This window comes from Chelonia mydas, chromosome 27 (assembly GCF_015237465.2).
Source record: "Chelonia mydas isolate rCheMyd1 chromosome 27, rCheMyd1.pri.v2, whole genome shotgun sequence".
NCBI classification, from domain to species: Eukaryota; Metazoa; Chordata; order Testudines; family Cheloniidae; genus Chelonia; species Chelonia mydas.
In genome coordinates, this window is record NC_057860.1 from 6,418,600 (window position 1) to 6,437,777 (window position 19,178).

General features: G+C 43.4%; 1 protein-coding gene across 4 annotated transcripts in view; it reads left to right on the forward strand.

The window, feature by feature from the left end:
• The window catches only part of TANC2 (tetratricopeptide repeat, ankyrin repeat and coiled-coil containing 2), a 675,729-nt gene that overhangs the window by 111,103 nt on the left and 545,448 nt on the right, over positions 1–19,178 (forward strand). For all 4 annotated transcript variants that reach the window (XM_037886783.2, XM_037886784.2, XM_037886786.2 and 1 more), the window contains exon 2: positions 6,916–6,979. The gene's annotated coding sequence lies outside the window, so the exon portion shown is untranslated. The remainder of the gene's footprint in view (positions 1–6,915; positions 6,980–19,178) is intronic.

Here is a 19,178-nt window from a genome sequence, read left to right on the forward strand (position 1 = left end):
TCTCTCCCCAGCAACCACAGCCGTGGAGCTTGGGAAAGTTGCCTCTTTCTCTGGCCGCCGCAGCCCTGCACATCCCAAATTCCACCCACCCCCTCTTCTCACCCCACTGCCTCCTCCCACCTACCCTCCTATTTCCCCCAAGGCCACCACCTCACCTTACATGTGCGTCTTCTTAAGGGTCCAGGCACCTAATTAGTGGAGCCATGCCTGCGCAGCTCCATTAATTAGGTGGATGGTCCTTCATTCTCTTGTGTGCAGCTGCCCAGGTGAGCATCTTAGAGGGAACTATCCGTGGACCACCTGAATGGAGCTCGTGGACCACTGGTGGGGTCCATGGACCACATTTTGAGAACCTCTGCCTTAGGGTTTGTCATCACTGACAAAAGGGTGGGTTTTTTACAGTGAGATAATTAACATGCAATAGTTTTCTCACTTGAAATCCTAAATGGAGAGAAGGCACTTGTAGGTTTTACCATGAAGGTAGTGAGGTGAGGTCAGCATTCTATCTTCTGTCCATGACTGACCCCACTTAGCTATCTCGCTGTAAATATAAAGTGCCTTATCTCCACTATTTTTGCAGAGACAGAGTTAATGAGCAGTAAATATGCAGCTTTTTTGTCAGTGAAGATGCAGTCTTATTGGTTTAGAGGACAGTGTTAACAAGGCTGGTGTTAATGTGAAGGGGGCAGGGAGAGCTCAGCCTTTGAGTCCCAGTGTGTCTGTGCTTTAAGAGCTCCCCCAGCACTACTGCCTCAGTTTCCCTGGTATTGTTGCCTCAGTGCACAGTGAACCAGGGCAGCAGTGACTTGGCAAGCCTTTCAAGTGCTGATGCACAAGCTGGCATTTAGCCACAGACTCTTTAATGAATAATGACAATTGAGACAACTAATCTATCAATGAGAATGTTTGACATGTGTCCAGTCTCCTTCAAACTGCTGAGTAATTCCAACCAATAGAATTATTGCATGAAAATTAGCTGTAGAGAAAGGAAGGTGATTGGTTGAGTAACTCTGATGTCACAATAGGCCCCACTTAATTTAATTTACCTTTACTGCGGACCTAAGCCTGACTGTTCCTGATATAAGCATAAATTAGATACAATTTTGATAACTTAGCTTAATTATAACTTCATTTCTTCAAATATGGCATTTGCACAAGATTTCAGTTAACTTTATTTTCATTGAAAGTTTGAAGTGTCTGCATTATTCCATTATTAAGATAATTCAGGACCAATGAAAGATGGACAAAGAAGGCTAATTCCTTAAAGGGCATAGTTTTATTTAGTTTTAATGCATAAATTGATCAAAGGATTTACTTGTAAAGCGTCAGAAAATGTGTTCTGTACTCTGAGATAAGTGCTGTTAATTAGGGGAGGATGTGATGTACTTTTCATAGTTTTACTCCCCTCTTCCCTTGGGGAAAGGCTAGGGACCCTGAGTGGTGGGGTGGATGCAGACGAAAGAAAGTTCTGGGTTTGATGGCTGGAAATGGAGTTGGAGAAATCAGGCACAAGGCGATCACTTATAGGATGAAGAATAAATTAGCTTTTAATGATTACAGCTATCTGGTGCCTCTGACCAAGTCCTGGAACTAGCTTCAAAACAAAAGGAAAGGGGCTACTCACCCACAATTACAGCTGCCATCTTACTCCACCAAACTGTAATCATCCTCTCCAAGAGCTTGCTATCCTGCAGCCTTTCCCTCATGATTCCACTAAACTTTCTAAACTACTACATGCTACAAGGGGCCACAGCAATGGTTCCCTCAACCCACCCAGTAATATTGTTAACCTATCCAACTATACTCTTAGCCCAGCAGAAGCAGCTGTCCTATCTCGGGGCCTCTCCTTCTGTCCCTCCACCCCCACGAACATGATACAGTTCTGTGGTGACCTAGAATCCTATTTTCGACGTCTCCGACTCAAGGAATATTTCCAACACATCTCTGAACAACATACTAATCCACAGAGACCTCCCTACCAACACTACAAAAAGAAGGATTCTAGGTGGACTCCTCCTGAAGGTCGAGACAGCAGACTGGATTTCTACATAGAGTGCTTCCACCGACGTGCACGGGCTGAAATTGTGGACAAGCAGCATCACTTGCCCCACAACCTCAGCCGTGCAGAACACAATGCCATCCACAGCCTCAGAAACAACTCTGACATCATAATCAAAAAGGCTGACAAAGGAGGTGCTGTTGTCATCATGAATAGGTCGGAATATGAACAAGAGGCTGCTCGGCAGCTCTCCAACACCACTTTCTACAAGCCATTACCCTCATTACCAAGAAACTACAGCATTTGCTCAAGAAACTCCCTGAAAAAGCACAAGATCAAATCCGCACAGACACACCCCTGGAACCCCGACCTGGGATATTCTATCTACTACCCAAGATCCATAAACCTGGAAATCCTGGACGCCCCATCATCTCAGGCATTGGCACCCTGACAGCAGGATTGTCTGGCTATGTAGACTCCCTCCTCAGGCCCTACGCTACCAGCACTCCCAGCTACCTTCGAGACACCACTGACTTCCTGAGGAAACTACAATCCATCGGTGATCTTCCTGATAACACCATCCTGGCCACTATGGATGTAGAAGCCCTCTACACCAACATTCCTCGCAAAGATGGACTACAAGCCGTCAGGAACACTATCCCCGATAATGTCACGGCAAACGTGGTGGCTGAACTTTGTGACTTTGTCCTCACCCATAACTATTTCACATTTGGGGACAATGTATACCTTCAAATCAGCGGCACTGCTATGGGTACCCGCATGGCCCCACAGTATGCCAACATTTTTATGGCTGACTTAGAACAACGCTTCCTCAGCTCTCGTCCCCTAACGCCCCTACTCTACTTGCGCTATATTGATGACATCTTCATCATCTGGACCCATGGAAAAGAAGCTCTTGAGGAATTCCACCATGATTTCAACAATTTCCATCCCACCATCAACCTCAGCCTGGTTCAGTCCACACAAGAGATCCACTTCCTGGACACTACAGTGCTAATAAATGATGGTCACATAAACACCACCCTATACCGGAAACCTACTGACCGCTATTCCTACCTACATGCCTCCAGCTTTCACCCTGACCACACCACACGATCCACACAGCCAAGCTCTGCGATACAACCGCATTTGCTCCAACCCCTCAGACAGAGACAAACACCTACAAGATCTCTATCAAGCATTCTTACAACTACAATACCCACCTGCTGAAGTGAAGAAACAGATTGATAGAGCCAGAAGAGTTCCCAGAAGTCACCTACTACAGGACAGGCCTAACAAAGAAAATAACAGATCGCCACTAGCCGTCACCTTCAGCCCCTAACTAAAACCCTTCCAATGCATTATCAAGGATCTACAACCTATCCTGAAGGATGACCCAACACTCTCACAAATCTTGGGAGACAGGCCAGTCCTTGCCTACAGACAGCCCCCCAACCTGAAGCAAATACTCACCAACAACCACATACCACACAACAGAACCACTAACCCAGGAACCTATCCTATCCCAACAACCTAAAGCCCGTTGCCAACTGTGCCCACATATCTATTCAGGGGACACCATCACAGGGCCTAATAACATCAGCCACACTATCAGAGGCTCGTTCACCTGCACACCTACCAATGTGATATATGCATCATGTGCCAGCAATGCCCCTCTGCCATGTACATTGGTCAAACTGGCCAGTCTCTACGTAAAAGAATAAATGGACACAAATCAGATGTCAAGAATTATAACATTCATAAACTAGTCGGAGAACACTTCAATCTCTCTGGTCACGCGATTACAGACATGAAAGTTGCGATATTACAACAGAAAAACTTCAAAACCAGACTGCAGCGAGAGACTGCTGAATTGGAATTAATTTGCAAATTGGATACAATTAACTTAGGCTTGAATAGAGATCGGGAGTGGCTAAGTCATTATGCAAGGCAACCTATTTCCCCTTGTTTCCTCCCGCCCCTCCCCCCCCGCCCCCCCGTTCCTCAGACGTTCTTGTTAAACCCTGGATTTGTGCTGGAAATGGCCCATCTTGATTATCATACAGATTGTAAGGAAAGTGAGCACTTTAGATAAGCTATTACCAACAGGAGAGTGGGGTGGGGGGAGAGAAAACCTTTTGTAGTGATAAACACCCATTTTTTCATGGTTTGTGCATATAAAAACATCTTCTGTATTTTCCACAGTGGGCATCCGAGGAAGTGAGCTGTAGCTCATGAAAGCTTATGCTCAAATAAATTGGTTAGTCTCTAAGGTGCCACAAGTACTCCTTTTCTTTTTGCGAATACAGACTAACACGGCTGTTACTCTGATAGTTGCCTTTCCGCCCTTCTGACCCCATAGAGCTAGCAATTCAAAAACCTTTTAATTTGGCCAATCAAGGCCAAGGCCCATGGAGGTGGAAACATCTCCGACTCTGACTGCCATTAAATCTGCCATTCCCTATGTCTGTTGTGGGCCTTTCTATGTGCAAGCTAGATGACTTCCTGCAGACTTAGTCTCCATTCCCCAGGGCTCAGGCTTGTTATAGTACATAGCAAAGAGGTTGCATCCCTGCTTTATGTCCAAAACTCTTTGATTTCTGATAGGCACTCTGACAGCTTGTAATGGTGGTGGTTGCATTAGTTGTGAATGAGATACATGGAGTCCTCGGACTTCGGACACAATTCATTCCTCAGAATTGCATTGTAAGTCGAAAGGTTGTAAGTTGAAACTGCTTTTCCCATAGGAATGAATGGTATAAAGGGGAGATTGGTTCCTGAACCAAGGCTTGATACAACTATTTTCACTACAATAACCCAGATTTTTTTACTAAATGAATTATAGATGACTAATGTTGCAACATCAGTGTATTTACTATACACTGTATTTTGTAAACAGCATTCAAATAAAAATATAAACTCACATATGCTGCGCAGAATGCCAGCAACACAGGCTCAGAAAGCCAGGGAGAATGGCACATATGCTGAGCCTCAGCCAATCACTGTTCAGGCTTTCTGATTGGCTGAGCCTGGGGCTGGGAGTCAATCAAAAACAAGCAGCAACCCTACCTGGCAACAAGCTACGCTGCTGCCTCAAAGCCAATCAGAAGTGACCCCTTCCAGCTCCATACCAGTATAACGCAACGAGGAAGTGATTTCAAGCAAACTTATGCACATCGAGTGTCGTAAGGGCAAAACAAGTGTTGTAGGGGTGAAACAGGTAGTCAGTTGAAAAGTGGCGTCCGAGGACTCCCTGTATATAGTTGAGAGTCACTGGCATATTGTTGGCAGGTGAGCCCATGGTAGCTCTTTGTCTCTCCTAGTGGTCTCAGGTAGATACTGAGGAGAAGAGGGGATAGTATAGAGCACTATGGGGTACCACAGGCAAGGGTCTTTATAGAGGAGGAACAGTTACCCATCTGCACTATGAGCTTTGCTGGAGAGGAATGATAGGAACAACTTCGGTGATGGGCCATCAGTTCTGGTCTGTCAAGTAGGTAGGTTAGCAGTATCTAGTGGTCTAATGTATCAAAAGCTGCAGAGAGGTCCAGCAGCATAATCATGGAGATCCTGTCACTGCCCATGGCTGTAAGAACTGGTCATCTTTTAGTGCAGCTATAGCTCTCTCTGTTCTGTGCCCTGATTTGAACTCTGACTGTGAGGTATCCAGGAAGTTGGCTGATGTCACATGTTGGTGTTTAGTGGTCATGACTTGCTCAGTTTTTTTGCCCAGGAATAGGAGGTTGGAGATGGGAAGGTAGTTCGTAACTTCAGAAATGTTAAGGTAGAATAACTTCCCGAATGTATGGAATGTGTGACTGTCAGATGTGCCAAAGTGTTGGTGCAAGAGCATCTGGGAGTTTCCTGTTAAGGTTTTGCACTAAAGTGTGAATTTGATGAAGCTGCTTCTCAATATTTGTTGGAGGTGGAAATGAAAGCCTTATGTAGTGTTGGAATGTGTTATTGTCAGTGTTGTAGGCAATGTGACAGTGGCAAGGAATGTAGGAGACTTGTCCCTTAACTTATTTCCATGCTTTTCTGTTTTTGAGTTGGTGAATGTGTCCTGATACAACCCTAACTGTCAATTAATTTTTGTTTGTTTATACTTCTCTTCTTCCTTTCAACTTTTTTGTTCTAAACAGCAGCAGGTATATCAATGAAGCCTTCTGTGATAATATGCCAGTAGATGCCAACAAGCAGGATTCTGCACACATCACAATACTAATATATGTGATAGAACATCTTTCCATAGACTTTACCCTATGTTTCAAAATACAGTACAGTATTTATAAGTGACCTTTTTAATGAGTTCATCAGTCCGCATCACGTGGTATCTTTGAACAGCTACTGTGCATACTTGATATAAGAACAAAACTAAATCCTGAAATTTTGACTGTTTTAACTCCCCTTCAGTGAGAGTTGTGCTTGAATAAGAGCAGAATAAAAACTAAGTAAAGCCTTCAGGAGTTAAATGAAAAAGCTTAGTAGTGCACAGAAAAGAAATAGTCATGGGTAGTCACAAAAAATGGTATAAAGTGCGTTCTTTTTAGATATTACACTGTAGTGTATATATTGAAAGAAACACATTATACTTTTTCTCAGTTCCTCACATGAAAATCTTTTGGGGGGGGGGGAGAAGTGCTCCAGGTGATCAAAATTAATTTTGATCAGTTAAAGATTTACACCTATGGAATTTTAATGGTGAGGAGAACTAATAGGTTGTAGCTGATACATTAATACCCCGTAGAAAGCTGTGAGCTGTTCATGTGATGATGATATTGTGACTTTATGTACCCTTTCTTCAGTGGGGTTTAATTTTGAATTCCAAAAATGTGAGATGTAGTTTTCCTGATAGTTAAATGGAATGTTTTGAGGGGTCTTAGTACTAAATTTTGTTGATTTTTTGTGTCTTGCAGGATTTTTGGCACATGGAGGAAGGCGATCATCAGTTAGAAATTTAACTCAATTCCAGATTTCAAGGTAGGAGGGCTCCTGCTTCCCCCATCTTCTTTATTAAATCAGTGAGACGGTTCCTTCAAGTAGAATGGAAATCCTGTATTTTTTTCGTGTTCATATCTGTGCTATTCTTTTATTAGTCGAGAGGTGTAATACAGTAGGTGATACAGTCTTCCTTTATCAGTTTTATAGTTCTTCTGACCTGATTGTTTCATGCCACTTTTCCAAATCTGTCTTCCTTATTAATGTCTGAGCTTCATTTGTCTTATTTATTAGAGATAAGTGGCATAAAAATTGAGTTAAATAAAAATTGAATCATGCAGAGTTCTAAACTCTTCCTCTGGTTGTAAATATCAACATGCTTGTTTTTAGTTACTGATTAATATAATTTAAGATTAATTTTATAATAAAATTTACACAAAAGTAGTATAATACCTTACTATCTATACTGAAAGCTTCCTCCAGTTTGTGCTGCATCCATAGCAGCAGGCAGCCCAGTCACATCTCCCTGTTGCAGAGCTTTTCTGAGGAAAATTCCAAACTTTATTACAGAATATTAGACTAACAGTTTGGTTTAATAATTGGTTTGTTTAATTCCCAGTCATGTCTCAGGGCATTTGATGTTTTGGAGAGATTATCCTCTCAGTTCTGCTTTCTTTTCTGACATGTTTGCAGTGACTGGTGCCCCTGCAGGCTTCAGAGAGACATAGGATGAGAAAAGTCAGAGGCAAAAGGGAAGGTCTGGGTTCAGTGGGGATCTCAGCCGGCTGTGTAGGTGGGAAAAGGACTCTTTCACAACCCAATCCAGGTGGGATTACATCAACCCCCCCTTCCCAGGGTAGGTAAAAAGCCACTCAGGATTGGAGAGGCCATCTTGACAGTGCAAGAAGCAGCTTTGGCAGTAAGTAAGGGGCCTTCAGATATAGCTCCTTTCCCCTGTTGCCACCTCTATAAAAGGCCTGCTCACCCCCCAGGATCTGTACTTACATCCCAGGCCGAGACCGAAGTATATCAGGATCAGAAGGAACCCTGACAATGTTATTGGTCCATTAGTAGGTGGAAATGGTAGAATCTTTCATGATAATTCAGAAGAGGCAGAAGCGTGCAATAAATATTTGTGTTCAGTATTTGTAACAAAGCCAGATAATATATTCAAATCATATGATGATGATGATGAAATACTTCCCACTTTTCAAACAGTGACATATATTAGATAGCAGCTATTAAAGTTAGACATTCTTAAATCAGAAGGTCTGGATAATTTGCATTCAGAAGTTTTAAAAGATATGGTCAAAGAGCTCTCTGGATTGTTAGTGTTGATTTTTAATACCTCTGTTCCAGAGTGCTGGAAGTTCCAGAGTACTGGAAGAAAGCTAATGTTGTGCCAGTATTTGAAAAGGCTAAATGAGATGATCCAAGTACTGATAGGCCTATTCAGCCTGATATTGATCCTGGGCAGAATAATGGAACAGCTGATACAATACTCAATTAATAAAGAATTAAAGGAGGGTGATATAATTAATACTAATCAACATGGGTTTTGGAAAATAGGTCTTGTCAAAATAACTTGGTATCATTTGGATGAGACTACGGGTTTAGATGAGAAGGTAAGAGTGTTAGTGTAATATATGTAAAATTCTGTAAGGCAGTTGACTTAGCTCTTCACGACATTTTGATTAAATAACTAGAATGATACAAAATTAACTTGGCACATATTAAGTGGTTTAAAAATGGCTAACTAATAAGTCTTAAAATGTAATTTAATTGGGAATACTCATTGAGTGGGTATGTTTCTCATGGTGTCCCACAAGGATCTGTTTCTTATGCTATTTAATATTTTTATCCATGGCCTGGAAGAAAACAAAATCATTATTGCTGAAGTTTGCAGGTGGCAAAAAGATTGGGGGAGTGATAAATAATGAAGAGTACAGATAATGGATAGGGCGATCTGGATTGCTTAGTGAGCTGGGCATTGTCCAACAATGTTTCAGTATGGTCAAATGTAAATGTATAAATCGAGGAACAAAGGAAAAAGGCTATATTTAAAGGATGGGAGACTCTATCCTGGGAAGCAGTGAGTCTGAAAAAGACTTGGACCTGGTGAATAATCTGCTGAACATGAATTCCCAAAGCAATGCCGTAGCTAAACAGGCTAATGCTATCCTCAGATGTTTAAATAGGGGAATATTGAGTTGGAGGAGAGAGGCTCTATTTGGTACTGGTATGACTGCTACTGGAATACTGTGTCCAGTTCTGGTGTCCTTGCTTCACGGAGGATGTTGATGAACTGGAGAGGTTTCAGAGAAAAGCAACAAGATGATTAAAGGTTTGGGAAACATGCCTTTATAGTGGTAGACTCAAGGAGCTCAATCTTTTAAGCTTATCACAGAAGAAGATTATGGGGTGGCTTGGCCATGGTGTCCTGGGGACTGCAGCCGGGGCCACGTGCCCCAGCTCTGCGGCGTTCCAGACTTGGCAGAGGCCATGCACCACAGCCCTGTGGCATCCCGGGCTTGGCAGGGGCTGTGCGCCCCAGCCCCGCAGCTTCACTGGAGGCTGCAGCTGGGGCTGCACGCCCACCTTGCGGCTTCCCAGGGCCGTCTGCGACCCCCACACCCCGCTGCGGCCGGGGTTTGGCTGGGACTACAGTCGGGCCATGCACCCCTGTCCTGAAGCTGGGCCAGCTCTGTAGCAAGGGCTGTGTCCCCTGTGGCTGCGATCCTCGCTGTGGCCACCGGAGTCGGGGCTGTGTCCCCCGCTCCCCCATGGGACTCCATTTCTCCCCCTACCTAGCCCTGCCCCAGTTATTTTTAGTAAAGTAACGGACAAGTCACGGGCTCTGTGATTTTTTGTTTATTGCCCGTGACCTGTTCATGACTTTTACTAAAAAATATCTGTGAAAAAACCTTTGCCTTATTCATGTGTACCAATTGCTGGTGCATGAAGTTTTCCCTGTCAGTATCTGGAATTAAACATACCCCACAAGTCCATCCCATTCTTCAATCAGCACCATGCCCCTATTTAAAATAATTTAGGAAATTAATATACAGAAGTTTTTGTTGTGAAGCAGAGTCACTGCAAACATAACGACAGGTTTCAGAGTAACAGCCGTGTTAGTCTGTATTCGCAAAAAGAAAAGGAGTACTTGTGGCACCTTAGAGACTAACCAATTTATTTGAGCATGAGCTTTCGTGAGCTACAGCTCACTTCATCGGATGCATACTGTGGAAACTGCAGAAGACATTATATACACAGAGACCATGAAACAATACCTCCTCCCACCCCACTCTCCTGTTGGTAATAGCTTATCTAAAGTGATCATCAAGTTGGGCCATTTCCAGCACAAATCCAGGTTTTCTCACCCTCTGCCCCCCCCCCCCCCCCCCACACACAAACTCACTCTCCTGCTGGTAATAGCCCATCCAAAGTGACCACTCTCTTTACAATGTGTATGCTATTACCAGCAGGAGAGTGGGGTGGGAGGAGGTATTGTTTCATGGTCTCTGTGTATATAATGTCTTCTGCAGTTTCCACAGTATGCATCCGATGAAGTGAGCTGTAGCTCACGAAAGCTCATGCTCAAATAAATTGGTTAGTCTCTAAGGTGCCACAAGTACTCCTTTTCTTTTTGCAAACATAACATACCTGTCTTAAACCCAGAAAAATAAGGAAATTAAATATGCTCTAAGAAGATCAGTCTTCCATCAACCCCTTTACCAAACTTTTCTCAGCACAACATACTATTATACCAAAAGTCCACAAATAATAATGTTAGGAGAAAGTAGTTTGGTAAAGGGCTATGTGGAGAAGAGAAGGTTGCAGGGGTAGAGTTAAAGTTGAAGTAAATGATCTGTGGTGTAGAGTAATTGTGTTAATGGTAAGGTATATGTCTGTGGGTAAGGAGAAAAGGTTGCTTAACTTTTCATTTGCTTCCTCTTGAGCTTGAGTTAGGTATGTTATGTTTCTAGCAACCCTAATTGCTTCACAAGGAAGTTTGTGTTTCTGAAGTAGGTTATGTTAAGGGGAGAGTATTTTAATGCAGGCTACATTGATTTTAGTTTTTGATTTTTAGAAAAAAACATTTAACCATTCATAGTGTAATGTGTAGTATGGGTCTAAATGTAAATGTACAGTTCAGGTTCAATGGATAAAATAATTATTTCATTTCCATTGAATAGTTTTTCTTCATCCGTAATTGGACAAAGTGCAATTTAATAATTTATCAGTTAGGGAGACTATATCCAAGTGGATGTATCCCTGCCTTGGAGTGCTGGCTTCATTCCAGTACCAATACCTGCTATTTTTCATGCATACGTTGTTGTCAGTTGAACACTTTAACAGACCAATTGCTGTCCAAGTTATGATGTCATACTTTTTTTTTTTTAAACAGAAGTTAAGCGGTGAAAGAAACTGCATACCCTTTGCCCATTCATCCCATAGGGAGATAGCTAAAATGTGGAATAAATACGCAGATTCATTGGTTTGCTAAGGTAAAATGGACTTTAATTCATAGAATCATAGAATATCAGGGTTGGAAGGGACCTCTGGAGGTCATCTAGTCCAACTCCCTGCTCAAAGCAGGACCAATCCCCAACTAAATCATCCCAGCCAGAGCTTTGTCAAGCCTGACCTAAAAAACTTCTAAGGAAGGAGATTCTACCACCTCCCTCGGTAACGCATTCCAGTGTTTCACCATCCTCCTAGTGAAAAAGTTTTTCCTAATATCCAACCTAAATCTCCCCCACTGCAACCTGAGACCATTACTCCTTGTTCTGTCATCCGCTACCACTGAGAACAGTCTAGATCCATCCTCTTTGGAATCCCCTTTCAGGTAGTTGAAAGCAGCTATCAAATCCCCCCTCATTCTTCTCTTCCACAGACTAAACAATCCCAGTTCCCTCAGCCTCTCCTCATAAGTCGTGTGTTCCAGTCCCCTAATCATTTTTGTTGCCCTCTGCTGGATGTTTTCCAGTTTTTCCACATCCTTCTTGTAGTGTGGGGCCCAAAACTGGACACAGTACTCCAGATGAGGCCTTACCAATGTTGACCAGAGGGGAACGATCACGTCCCTCGATCTGCTGGTAATGCCCCTACTTATCCATCCCAAAATGCCATTGGCCTTCTTGGCAACAGTGGCATGCTGTTGACTCATATCCAGCTTCTCGTCCACTGTAACCCTTAGGTCCTTTTCTGCAGAACTGCTGCCTAGCCATTCGGTCCCTAGTCTGTAGCGGTGCATTGGATTCTTCCGTCCTAAGTGCAGGACTCTGCACTTGTCCTTGTTGAACCTCATCAGATTTCTTTTGGCCCAATCCTCTAATTTGTCGAGGGCCCTCTGTATCCTATCCCTACCCTCCAGCGTATCTACCTCTCCTCCCAGCTTAGTGTCATCTGCAAACTTGCTGAGGGTGCAATCCACACCATCCTCCAGAGCATTTATGAAGATAATGAACAAAACTGGCCCAAGGACCGACCCTTGGGGCACTCCGCTTGATACCGGCTGCCAACTAGATATGGAGCCATTGATCACTACCCGTTGAGCCCAACAATCTAGCCAACTTTCTTCCCACCTTGTAGTGCATCCATCCAGCCCTCCCAGTGTGGGAGACCGTGTCAAAAGCTTTGCTAAAGTCAAGGAACAACACGTCCACTGCTTTCCCCTCATGCACAGAGCCAGTTATCTCATCATAGAAGGCAATTAGATTAGTCAGGCATGACTTGCCCTTGATGAATCCATGCTGACTGTTTCTGATCACTTTCCTCTCCTCGAAGTGCTTCAGAATTGATTCCTTGAGGACCTGCTCCATGATTTTTCCAGGGACTGAGGTGAGGCTGACTGGCCTGTAGTTCCCAGGATCTTCCTCCTTCCCTTTTTTTAAAGATGGGCACTAAATTAGCCTTTTTCCAGTCATCCAGGACTTCCCCTGATCGCCATGAGTTTTCAAAGATAATGGCCAATGGCTCTGCAATCCCATCCGCCAACTCCTTTAGCACTTTCGGATGCAGCTCATCCGGCCGCATGGACTTGTGCTCTTCCAGCTTTTCTATATAGTCCCGAACCACTTCTTTCTTCACAGAGGGCTGGCCACCTCCTCCCCATGCTGTGCTGCCCAGTGCAGCAGTCTGGGAGCTGTCCTTGTTCGTGAAGACAGAGGCAAAAAAAGCATTGAGTACATTAATTCCTGGGCTGAGAGAAGCAAAACATATTGTGAAGGCACAGGACATTCTTCCAGAGAGTGTTAGAGAGTCTGACAGTACTAGGCATTTAAAATCCTTTACTAGCTAGTATGTTCCATTGTTGACCCAAACAGCAAACTATTGACCTTCTCAGCAAAGCAGTGCTATGGAATGAAACATGGTATTTCTTATTTTTATGTTTTTAGTTGTTATTTAGGACAATGAAATATAGTGAGCATATATTTTAACTGTCAAAAGACAAATTGATTAAATTGATGAAATTACATATTTCTGGCTTTCCCTTATCATTTTTTTCATTGATACTAACAAAGGGAAAATACTTGATGTTCTATGTGGAGATCAAAAGTGCCCCTTATAAATTCACCCTGAGTAACTAATCTAGAAATAGAAACCAGGTTGTACAGAACAGTAAACCCTTGTTTAAAATTAAATCCCCTTAATTTCTAGGTCAGTAAATTTGCTCTCATTTAAAAAATGTTTAGAGCTCTGATTTTTGACCCTCTTCTAGTCAATGATTACCTTCTCCCACCACTGCCTCTGCTCTAGTACAGCATCTTAACATTAGTTTGCAATGTAGTTTTCGCTAATGTAAGCCCCAACACCTCGGTAACAAATAATTTAAGTGACTGGAGAAAAAAAACCCTTTTCAGAATGACAAGTTCATACTAAGTAACATAAAGGCCACTTTAATGTTGAGGCTACAGCATATAGGAGTAAATACTCACGAGCAGGTAAACTTGTGTTAGTGTGGTTCTAGAAATGGATGTGTGTTTGGGACTATGTATTACTATTAAGTTTCAGTATAAAGGAAAAACAACTTTCTACTTATTAATCGAAATTGGTGGATATGATATGGTGGATATGCTTCCGTCACTTCAGTGGGTATCTCTGAATCTCCATTCTGCCACACAGATGCATGGCTATACCCCAGTCTTTGGAATTTAATGAAGAAGAAGCTGTTCTTTTTTTCAGGAGACTTTGTGATGATTGTTCAGGGAGTTTTTTTTGCCTTCAATATGATGTCTATCTTGCCTGTACTCACTAGCCAGTAGCCTGCCTGCATTATTGGATTTCAGAACATTCATTCATCAAGAAGTTGTATATACCATAGAAGAGTCTCGACCAAAGACTTGTGAATCCGACCCATACCATTCCTGGCTTGTGAAAGAGAGCCATGAGCGACTGGTGCCATTCATGACTAAAACATCCAATGTTCATTCAGGGAAGGAATTTTCCCTTCACTTTTCAAACATGCAATAGTCCGCCCAGTGCTTAAGAAATCCATTCTGGATATATCAGTCTAGCCAACTACTGTCCAGTTCCTAGCAAGCTCATAGAGAAGCTAAATTCATATAATTGGCTAAAGGCCAACTTCATATAATTGAAGTTAATATCCTACACCTGACACAATCTGGATTTAGACCAGGACTTGGAACTGAAACTGCTTTAGTAGCAGTGATGGAAAATCTCCTGCTATCAGTGGATAGAGGTGGACATCCATGGTAATCCCCCTAGATCACTCTGCAGCATTCAACACTACTGATCACAGGATACAGCTTGCTGTCTTGCTTAAGAGATGTGGCAGGGATCCAAGGTTATGTGCTAAAATGGTTTGAGTACTTCCTGGAGGGACACAACCAACAAGTCATTTTGGGAAACTGCACCTCCATTACTAGACCCCTCATGGAGTCCCAGAAGGATCATTTCTCTCTCTGGTCCTGTTCAACATCTACATGTAGTTATAGCTGCACTGGTCAGGGACTCCAGAGGACAGGGATAGTTCTACCTGTCATTCACTACATATGACTATACCACTACCACCGAGGTGCCCCAGTGCTTGAACAAGATCAACTCATAGAAGAACATCATCTGGTGGAAGCTGAATCCAAGCAAGACAGATTATGCAGCCATGTGTCAGTCTCATTTGATTGAAGGTATGGTCCCACGGTTGGTAGTTCAGTTTGCAGCTTAATACTGCTCCTGGATTCCTCACATAGCAGCATCTATGAGTAACTCTTTCTGCTACCTCTGGGTTAGGAGACTCTGTTCCATCCTGGCAAATGATGAGCTGGCCTCAGTTATTCACCTGTTACCTGGAATACAGCAGTACCTGGGAATAAAGACTTCAGGGATTAGGAAACTCCAGCTGGTATAGAAAACTGCAGCTTGTATCCTCAGCAACAGTGACTACTTCAAGCACATCAAGCCTATCCTCTGCTCCGTATGCTGGTTTCCAGTAGAAACCAAATTAAGTTCATGATATTGGTCCTTACCCTGGGCCTGGCCAGTGAGTACCCTGAAGGTATGTAGAAGATCGCCTAAAGTTCTAGGATAAAAAATGGAATAGTTAACAATGTTGACATTTAAATTATAATAATTAGCATGGAAGTTTAGACACTTTGAGACGAATGGGGCAGTTTCTATGTTTTCTATGTTTCAGAGCTGTTGTTTCAGGCCTTCTGCAAACTCAGGAAGACACTACTGCATTGGTTCCATTCTTGTCACACTTTTAAGGGTTTCTTTGCAACCCTAGTATCTGGGGACATAATTTATTTCCCTCAGATGAAAGCTGACATTCAGAAGATCAAGAAGGCAGCTTGGAAGAGGTTTTGGGATGCTGAACTGCCACATACATGCTGCAACAGAGTTTTGTAATTTGTGATCTTTTTCGTTAGATCATAGAATATCAGAGTTGGAAGGGACCTCTGGAAGTCATCTAGTCCAACTCCCTGCCCAGAGCAGGACCAATCCCCAACTAAATTATCCCAGCCAGAGCTTTGTCAAGTCTGACCTTAAAAACTTCTAAGGAAGGGGATTCCACCACCTCCCTAGGTAACGCATTCCAGTGTTTCACCACCCTCCTAGTGAAAAAGTTTTTCCTAATATCCAACCTAAATCTCCCCCACTGCAACTTGAGACCATTACTCCTTGTCCTGTCATCTGCTATCACTGAGAACAGTCTAGATCCATCCTCTTTGGATCCACCCTTCAGGTAGTTAAAAGCAGCTATTAAATCCCCCCTCATTCTTCTCTTCCTCAGACTAAACAATCCCAGTTCCCTCAGCCTCTCCTCATAACTCATGTGTTCCAGTCCTCTAATCATTTTTGTTGCCCTCCACTGGACTCTCTCCAATTTCTCCACATCCTTCTTCTAGTATGGGGCCCAAAACTGGACACAGTACTCCAGATGAGGCCTCACCAATGTCGAATAGAGGGGAACGATCACATCCCTCGATCTGCTGGCAATGCCCCTACTTATACACCCCAAAATGCCACTGGCCTTCTTGGCAACAAGGGCACACTGTTGACTCATATCCAACTTCTCATCCACTGTCACCCCTAGGTCCTTTTCTGCAGAACTGCTGCCTAGCCATTCGGTCCCTAGTCTGTAGCGGTGCATTGGATACTTCCGTCCTAAGTGCAGGATTCTGCACTTGTCCTTGTTGAACCTCATCAGATTTCTTTTGGCCCAGTCCTCCAATTTGTCTAGGTCCCTCTGTATCCTATCCCTACCCTCCAGCGTATCTACCACTCCTCCCAGTTTAGTGTCATCCGCAAACTTGCTGAGGGTGCAATCCACACCATCCTCCAGATCACTTATGAAGATATTGAACAAAAACGGCCCCAGGACCGACCCTTGGGGCACTCCACTTGATACCGGCTGTCAACTAGACAGGGAGCCATTGATCACTACCCGTTGAGCCCGACAATCTATCCAACTTTCTACCCACCTTGTAGTGCATCCATCGAGCCCATACTTCTTTAACTTGCTGACAAACATACTGTGGGAGACCGTGTCAAAAGCTTTGCTAAAGTCAAGGAATAACACGTCCACTGCTTTCCCTTCATCCATAGAACCAGTTATCTCATCATAGAAGGCAATTAGATTAGTCAGGCATGACTTGCCCTTGGTGAATCCATGCTGACTATTCCTGATCACTTTCCTCTCCTCGAAGTGCTTCAGAATTGATTCCTTGAGGACCTGCTCCATGATTTTTCCAGGGACTGAGGTGAGGCTGACTGGCCTGAAGTTCCCAGGATGATCCTCCTTCCCTTTTTTTAAAGATGGGCACTACATTAGCCTTTTTCCAGTCTTCTGGGACTTCCCCTCATCTCCATGAGTTTTCAGAGATAATGGCCAATGGCTCTGCAATCACATCCGCCAATTCCTTTAGCGCTCTCGGATGTAACGCATCCGGCCCCATGGACTTGTGCACATCCAGCTTTTCTAAATAGTCCCGAACCACTTCTTTCTTCACAGAGGGCTGGCCACCTCCTCCCCATGCTGTGCTGCCCAGTGCAGTAGTCTGGGAGCTGACCTTGTTCGTGAAGACAGAGGCAGAAAATGCATTGAGTACATTAGCTTTTTCCACATCCTCTGTCACTAGGTTGCCTCCCTCATTCAGGAAGGGGCCCACACTTTCCTTGGCTTTCTTCTTGTTGCCAACATACCTGAAGAAACCCTTCTTGTTACTCTTAACATCTCTCGCTAGCTGCAACTCCAGGTGTGATTTGGCCTTCCTGATTTCATTCCTACATGCCCGGGCAATATTTTTATACTCATCCCTGGTGATTTGTCCAATCTTCCACTTCTTGAAAGCCTCTTTTTTGTGTTTAAGATCAGCAAGGATTTCACTGTTAAGCCAAGCTGGTCGCCTGCCATATTTACTATTCTTTCTACAGATCGGGATGGTTTGTCCTTGTAACCACAATAAGGATTCTTTAAAATACAGCCAGCTCTCCTGGACTCCTTTCCCCCTCATGTTATTCTCCCAGGGGATCCTGCCCATCAGTTCTCTGAGAGAGTCAAAGTCTGCTTTTCTCAAGTCCAGGGTCCGTATTCTGCTGCTTTCCTTTCTTCCTTGTGTCAGGATCCTGAACTCGACCATCTCATGGTCACTGCCTCCCAGGTTCCCATCCACTTTTGCTTCCCCTACTAATTCTTCCCGGTTTGTGAGCAGCAGGTCAAGAAGAGCTCTGCCCCTACTTGGTTCCTCCAGCACTTGCACCAGGAAATTGTCCCCTACAGTTTCCAAAAACTTCCTGGATTGTCAGGAAGATCAGTAGGGAACAAGGTAGAGACCAAAACATCTGCGACAGAAAACTCAGCCTGAAGCAGAAGTAGCTTAATATGTATACCATAAGTGGACTTTCCTTTATCTGGGAATATAAGAGCTTTATTTAATTACTAAACATATTTTTATCCTTTTCTGAATACCATTCACGTTAACCTTTCCTAATCATTGTTTTTCACATCTGCTTACAATCACAGTGCCAGAAATAGAATCTGATTTATAGTAAGATTTAACATTGACCTTAAAAAGTTTCGATATATTCAAGGGTCGACACAGTAGTCAACAAAAAGACAACAATCAGCTGCCTTAGTAATGTTTTTCAAGATTTGAATTTTTCTGTGTATTATAGAATTGTCTTTAATTAAGACACTAATGTGCAACTTAATATTGTTTTCTTCACATTCCAGATTTGAGCCTTACCTTTCAATCTATAGGACACTATAAGATCTTATTTATCCTGTTGTTGTTTTTTTTTAACTGGGTTATCTTATTAGTAATAGAGTCAAAAGACGTTAAATTTTCCTTAAGTCCTTGGATGGCTACTGTTGTAGACTGGGATGTATGTGGTCAGACCTAGTGGTCAAAGTGGGAATCAGGAGCTGTGAACTGGAGACAGAGTCAGGAATCAAGCCAACAGTCAGAGCTGAATCGGTAGCGAAGCATGGGGCATAGAAGAGATCTGTAGCAAGGCCAGGAGGGCAGGAACAGAATAGAAGGGCAGGAATCAGGAACAAAGCAGGGCTCCAGAGTCAGACAAGAAGGTAGGGTCCAGTGTAGCAGCCAGCCAGTGATGCACCTAGTTGCTCAGACAACTTTGTGTGCTACATTCTGGTTTAAATAGTGAGTCTGAGCCCGTCAGAGAGGCTGGACATCCCCTCCAACTGGGAGCTTCATGAGCAGTGCCTATACTGAGCTAAGTTCCACCAGCCACTCCCTCCAGGTACCAGCGA